We start from the raw sequence: 6,000 nt of genomic DNA, 5'->3' as shown, positions 1-6,000 counted from the left end.
CTGTGCTTAACTCTAGGAATTCAAGGCAGAAGCAAAAACAGTGCCTGCCCACAAGGGACTTAGATTCTGATGGAGAGAATCAAGTATAAAATCTTCTGTTTGATTTTCAGAGCCTGTCATAACCTAACCCCTTCCTGTTTTTCCAGTCTGCTTACATGTTTCTCACCCCCACATCCTCCTCAAACCAATGACACTGACCTCCTTCCTGTTCTTCTCTTAAAACAATACATCTCCCAACTCTAGACATTTTCATTGGCTGTCCCCTGTGCTTGTAATATTCTGCTATTCCAGTGGTTCCCTATTAACTACAGGATCACCTTATTCCCCTCCACGTACTGTGTGATTCAGTGACACTAGTCTCCATGCTTTTCCCCACAGACACTCCATCTTTTGTCTCTTCATTTTCTCTGGCCATTCTCATGCCTGAAATTCTTTCCCTCCTCATCTCTATTTCCTGTCTTCCTTGGCTTTCTTCAAGATAAAATTACATTTTCAACAAGGAGCCTTTCTCCTTTCACCTTATTAGTTCCTTCCCTCTGTTGATTATCTCCAGTTTACCTTGTGTGTATATAGTTGTTTTCATGTTCTCTACCCCATTAGACTGTAAGTTACTTGAGAGCAGGGCCTGTCTTTTTCCTTTCTATTGCCAGTGCTTTGCACAGGTTTTGGTACATAGTAATTAGGTGGTTAATATATGCTTATTGACAGACTGGGATTTTGTCACAGTGCTCAGTGTTGTGAAGCCTAAGTATTTTACCTGTTTGATTTGTCATTATATCCAAAGATACCCAGCCATTAATTGATTTTTAACTTTAACCTTTAAAAATTCATGCCCTGGAAAGCAGAACAAAGTTTTTATCCTTTAGCTTTGCTAAGTTGCCTTGTTTTTAAAATCCTGTTAAAATCTCAGGCATTTTATTGAAATGGAACTATACCTTGTCAAGAGAGGTATCTTTAGGCTACTCTAGGCTATGCCCCTTTATATGTAAAGTGAGGGCCTTGTTTTATTTCATAAAATGGAGCTCTTTACCTTGAGGGGTTAAAATATATAGGAGTAATGAGAGTTAGCATAGTGTATTGAAATGGCACTGGACCTTGAGTAAGGAAGGCCTAGATTCACATCCTTCCTCCCATACTTCTTAGCTAGGTAAGTCAATGAGGGGGTCAGACTCAATAACCTCTAAGGTCCCTTACAGCTCCAAGTCTAAAATCCTTAGAACTACGACAATTGGAATTATTTGTTTGCCTAAAGATCCTAGTATGGTACCTTGCTAACAGTAGTCATTTGGCAAATATTTTTTTTGTTTGATTCATGATGAAAGCCAGAAAAGGGTTTAACTTTTGCAGAGTAGTTTCTGCTTGGTAATAAACAGTTTCCCATTATAATCTTTTGTATAACTTCAGTATTCCTGAAAAATCTGTCCCTTGCCAATTAAAACTATAGTTTTGAAAAGAAATTCTAATGCCAATTTTGAAAATAGACCATAGGCTTATATATCTGATTATCATGGTTTCTGATGTTAAATTAGAACGAGATACATAGTTCAAGACTGTCCTGAGTTTTGGCTTGCATTAATGATTTGCCTTTCTTCTCTAGCCCTGATAATGTCTTCAGTTTGTCCAAAGGACTTCATTAATTTACACTACTAATTTTAAGTAAGCTTGTGTGAATTGTACAATACCAGGATTTGTCAGAAAACAAGAATTTATTAAGTGCTTACTATGTGTCAGGCAGTGTAAGAATCACTAAGGATATAAAGAAAGGTAAAAAAACATGGTCCCTGCCCTCCTGTATTGAACTATGGTGAAAACTGTGTTGAGAGATGTTGTGAAGGTAGAAGTGACAACACTTGGCATCCTTGAGTAGAGGATAACACTGTAGTTTTGAGCGTGGGTGACTGGAAGGTTGGTGTTGCCTCCAACAGTAATAGCAAAGTCAGTAAGTGAAGACAGTTTGGGGGGAAAGATGAGTTCCGTTTTAAATATGTTGAGTTTGAGATTCCTGTGGAACATCTAAGTTCAAGATGTAGTTGGTGATGAGACTAGAACTCACGAAAGATGTTAGAGCTTGGTAAATATAGATCTGGGAATCAGCTCATGGGGTCCACCCCTTATGAAAAGCAATTTGGAACTGTTGGGAAGTCTCTGAAGTAAGGATAGAGGCATATAACCTGAATTGAGGTGATAGAGGGTCAAAAGTAATGATTAAAGTAAGCCCTCCTTTTTCTCTCTTAATTTTATATAAAGAAAACCAAAAGCTAATAATTTGAATTCAGGATTTGCATTAATGTAGCCTTATCTTTATGACCTAGTTACGTCAAAGTATCCCCATATTTAACTTTTTTCCCCTTAAGTAGCCCTTGGTTTCCCCAGAGGAATATATCTAATACAGTAAAAAGAGAGTTGTATTATGAAGGAAATTAAGTTTACAAGAGAACAAAACATATTGAAACCCTACTGTGATTTAAGTATCTTTTATAAGTTGGGGGAAGGTCCTAGTCACTATGTTCACTTGACATATTTTGTTATTATACAGGATTTATTTTTCTCAGTGATATTGTTTTTGAAAGCATAAAACACTTGGTAGTAAATGTCTTAGTCTCTCAAGATGTTCAAACAGTAGTTAGAGAGATTTTTAAAAACTCAGCCCTAGCTTTCACTTTGTGCTCTAAATAATAGAACAGTGCTCCACTGGCTTATTTATTCTTTAGTGCTTCCTTGAAAAGAACTAGCTCAGTGGTTCACCAGTGGTAGCTTGAAATGGCCATTGTTCTTTTCAACTGTTGAGTGTTTTCTTCTTTTGTGTGATATTTTGGTTTACCATACATTACTGTAAACAACATCAGAAAGGAACCTTTTGATTGTTCTTGCTGAATTGCATCACTTTTGTGAAATCACATGCACTGAGCTGGAAAGGAATTTCTAGGCTTCAATGAAGTTGTGCTTTGAATGGTCTTGGATTCATATACATTGTTGAGGTAATTATGGCTTTTTTTATAACTGCCCAGTGTTCAGTCAATAAAAAACTCATGACTAGTAAGTTAATTACATTTTCATGGGAAATTCACTGCCTCTTTGCACTGAATCAATTTACTGATCTACCACTTGATATTGTGGTCATCTTTAAATTAGAGTTATTTATGTAAGGATCAATTTAACAGTGAATTGTGCAGTGGAATAGCATATAGCAAGCCAACATGATTATTACAGGGCCTAATACAATGTAATACATCTTCTCCACTGTCATTGTGTATGTTTTATGTTTTTTCGTGGTCTATAATTAATTTGAAAGGAATATTTTTTTCCTGTGTTACAGTGTTGAAAACAAAAAGGTTTTCGGTACCTCATTGGCACTTTATGATTTGAAGCCTCACTTCACTGAGTACTTCAAAGATCCATGGTTTTACCAATAAGGGCCCTTCCTTCAGATTGCAGTTTGTAATACCTGTCAAATTCATCCTCATCAGAGTTGCCAAGCTGATATTCCCAAGTAAAGACTGATTGTGTGGCTTTCCTACTATAGTAACAATTTTCTGTTTTTCTGAATATATTTTTGAGTTTATTATGTTTTAGAACATAAATGTTTGTAAAATTCCATGTGCATTAGAATGAAAATTAATTCATATTTATTTCTCTTTATATAACAATAAAATACTGCTTTTTTCAGCCTTCTGTTATGTTTTGTGTTCTTGTTTATTTTTCTTTTTAATTCATCGCATTCTCTTAGGTTTGTTGAAGTATCTTACTGCTTTACTATCTAATTCTTTTTGCAATTCAGTTAATATTGCTTTTAAAATATAGTTTTTATATTGTTTATATGTAAACCTAATATTATTCTATTTTTTCCAATTGTATCTTCAACATAATTCCCATGTTTTTTAATACTAATTTAAATTAACCCATTATCAAGACTGCAATTCCTGATTTTTTTTGGAGTCAGCTGAAACATAAGAAATTTGATTCCAGCCCCTTATTTTAGGTATCTCTATTTTAGAAGTTTTTCCTTTAGATAACATTATTCAGTTTTGTTTTCAAATCCATTCTTACATTTATTACATCTATTACACTGTATACTAGGAATGCAGTACTTTTATGTTCAATGTTGTAATTGTCAAATTTCGTTTTTCCTCTACCATAGACTATTATAGTATTTGTTTTATCAATAAAGAACACAATCTACCTTACTTTTACTAGTACTAATCCAGTACTATTCTTATTGCTCATAGACAAACCCATCCATATTCACATTTCTAACACTGAACAACATTACTAAGTTTGTACTATTACATCTTATGTTTGTTTTTCTCAACTTACTCATATGTCCAGTATCCTGGATAGAAGTGTTACAGTGGCGTTACCCAGGTCCTTTCTCTCCTTTCCTCCTTTATTTTTCATGTTCCCATAATCAGTGTATTCCTCACTTTTATCCTCTCATTTTTCCTTAAAAAATTAAATTTTAAAATGTTTTTTATTTGTTCCACCTCTTTAGTCCTATTTGTGTGCTTTAGCTATTAAGCAGAATAGAGTTGGAAAGGACCTAAGCAGTCCCCTGATTCCAAAAAGAATTCTACTACATAGTTGATTATTATTTCTTTCTTTTCTGAGAGATAATTTTCTCTGGAAATTTAAAAAAAAAATTTGTTTGGCATATAAATTGCTTTATTTGTTGGCAGTTTCTTGGTTCTCCTACAGCTTCTCTCTCTGCCATCTTTCTGAAAACTCCTGTATTTTTACTATATTTCAATTCAGATTAAAGGAAATCTAACATAAAAGATTAAATATTTAGGGACTATGGTTTTGTGGATTATTGCCACAGCAAGTTATCTATTATACCTTTGAAAAAGCTGAGGTGACATGTAAGTTTTTAACTTCTGCTAATGCCAGCAATCTTGTAGTTTTGCTTCTAAAAATAAAATAGTTGTTCAGATATGAAATGTGGTATATATTATCTGATATATTCAATCTTAGAAAAAGGAACTATCACAAACCATACAGATTTTGCTGTTTTGAGAATAAGCAAGACTTTTTCTTTTATGTGTACTAATTATTGTATAAAACATATAAATTATGTATTATGAACCTAGTATTTAAAAACTTGACCTAAGAAAAATGAAAAATTTGGAGACATGTTAACTATTATCCTTCTATGAAGATTATACTAGAATTACCTAAGTAGAGTAGATAGAACAGTAGGCCTGGAGTCAGGAAAACATGAGTTCAAATCCTGCCTCAGACACTTAATAGTTTGTGACTCTGGGGAAGTCATATAATCTCTGCCTACCTCAGTTTCCTCAACTGTAAAATTATGATGATGATAATAATATCATCTACCTCCCAGATTTCTTGTGAGGATCAAATGGAAATATTTTTAACACACTTAGCACAATGCCTGGTACACAGTAGGTGCTTAATAAATACTTGTTTCCTTTCTTCCTATGATTACAGTTCCCTTCCTTTTCCTTCAGTAACAAGACTTTTTCTGTTTGTGAAATCTGAATTTATGATTAATTTGTTTCCCTCTCAACATCAACCAGTAATGACTTCCATTTCCTTTAGATTATTATAATATGAAGGGAAGGAAACAAGCATTTATATAGCATCTAATATGGGCCAGTTGCTGTGCCAACTGCCTTACAAATATTATCTGGAATAGTTTCTTAATGTTTTAAATTAATTTTTGTACTTTTATACCAAGATAAATATACTACACAGGTTAATTCTGAAACAACAGAGTGTTGTTCTAGTTCTTTTTTGGATTGTAATAATAATAGCTAGCATTTATGTAGATAGCACTCTAAGGCTTACAAAGAACTTTACAAATATTCTTGCATTTTATCTTTACAACTCTAGAAGGTAGGTGCTATTATTATCTCCATTTTATAGATAAGGAAACTGAGGTAAATTGAAATTAAATCATTGGCTTAGGGCCAAGCTAGTAAGCTAGTGTGTTTTTGAAGTTAGATTAGAATTTAGGCCTTCCAGACTCTAGTTCCAGTGCTC

General features: G+C 33.6%; 1 protein-coding gene across 1 annotated transcript in view; it reads left to right on the top strand.

Moving 5' to 3' along the window:
* The window catches only part of ME1 (malic enzyme 1), a 264,699-nt gene that overhangs the window by 129,956 nt on the left and 128,743 nt on the right, over positions 1-6,000 (top strand). The window lies entirely within an intron of this gene.

Source organism: Vombatus ursinus, unplaced genomic scaffold, assembly GCF_900497805.2.
Source record: "Vombatus ursinus unplaced genomic scaffold, bare-nosed wombat genome assembly UNPS02000582.1, whole genome shotgun sequence".
Classification (NCBI taxonomy): domain Eukaryota; kingdom Metazoa; phylum Chordata; class Mammalia; order Diprotodontia; family Vombatidae; genus Vombatus; species Vombatus ursinus.
Note: the sequence above shows the minus strand (reverse complement) of the source record. Positions and strands in the feature narration are given on the sequence as shown.